Below are 1,385 nucleotides of genomic sequence, written 5' to 3'. Positions count from 1 at the left end.
TGGTGGATGTGTGTAGAGCTGAACAAGAGTGTGCTGAAGTGAATGAGTAATACACTTGATTCTGAGGGAATCACTTCAAATGAAGGCTTTCACACCAGCTGGTGAGAGTGGAAATTGGTAGAACCCTTCTGAAAAAGAATTAGTGCAGAAAATCTGAGATACTATCCTAAGGAAATAATTAGACTTATGTATAAAGATGCTGATCAAAATAATTATACTATCCTAAGGAAATAATTAGACTTATGTATAAAGATGCTGATCAAAATAAAAAGTGTTTGCACTTCAAAAGACACCATTAAGAAAATAAAAAGACGAACTCCCAGAATGCTGAGTGAGACAGCCCACAGTGTCTCTTTAGGGCAGAGACACTATCCTGAGCTGGTTAGTTTGAAGAGAAACGAGCAGGACTGGTGCAGAGTTTGTTTTTTCCAGGGACCGCTGAGCAAAGGGTTAGCCATGATGTCCTTGATCAAGAAGGTGATCAGCACCACAAAAGCCCCAGGGGCCGTTGGTCCTAACAGTCAGGCTGTGTTAGTTGACAGGACCTTTTACATTTCAGGACAGTTAGGTTTGGATCCTTCAAGCAGACAGTTCCTGCCAGGAGGGGTGGTAGAAGAAGCTAAACAAGCTATTACAAACATGGGTGAAATTCTGAAAGCTGTAGGCTGTGACTTCACTAATGTGATAAAAACAATTGTGTTGCTGGCTTACATAAAATGACTTCACTGCTGTCAATGAAATCTACAAACAGTATTTCAAGAGTAGTTTTCCTGCTAGAGCTGCTTACCAAGTTTCTGCTTTGCCCAAGCAAAAGTCGGGTTGAGATAGAAGCAATAGCTGTCCAAGGACCACTCTCATCAGCATGACTATAAATGAAGCCAGTGTTGTTTACTCTGGAATTTTCATAATACTTTAAAATTAACATCTTACAATTGATATTCAAAGTGTAAGTCTGACTAAAATATCTAAAGATTATTATGGAAACTCCCTGTAATAGAGGAACTGAACATGAATTGAAGATTAGATGATGAATCCAGTTGCTGATGTCATAAATTACATTATGCACACTCACATCACTAAATATGGAAGGAAGTTCACTCATTACATAGTTACTCAAATAAAATGAAGGGAAACAACATGTAGAAAAGATGAATTACTCTACCTGAGAAATAATAGAACACACCTAATCCATTTAATCCTATTAATTTAATGATATGAAATATATTTACTTCTCATGTCAGATAATGTGATTCTGCTTTTACTTGAGTAAAAGTATTCAAGTTGAATGGCAGAGCAGAGAAGAAAATGGAACAAAATTTTATGTAGATCATATTTTTCTAATGGCAATTAAATATACAGGCAAATTTAAAAAAAAGAAAAGAAAA

General features: G+C 36.2%; 1 pseudogene; it reads left to right on the top strand.

Moving 5' to 3' along the window:
* Nucleotides 1-456: 456 nt before the first annotated feature.
* On the top strand, nucleotides 457-866 carry LOC103192167 (annotated as a pseudogene).
* The last annotated feature ends 519 nt before the right edge of the window (nucleotides 867-1,385 follow it).

The sequence above is a fragment of the Orycteropus afer genome, unplaced genomic scaffold, assembly GCF_000298275.1.
Source record: "Orycteropus afer afer isolate SDZICR_OR568_19922 unplaced genomic scaffold, OryAfe1.0 scaffold00025, whole genome shotgun sequence".
Taxonomy (NCBI): domain Eukaryota; kingdom Metazoa; phylum Chordata; class Mammalia; order Tubulidentata; family Orycteropodidae; genus Orycteropus; species Orycteropus afer.
This window is presented reverse-complemented; position numbering and strand designations above follow the sequence as displayed.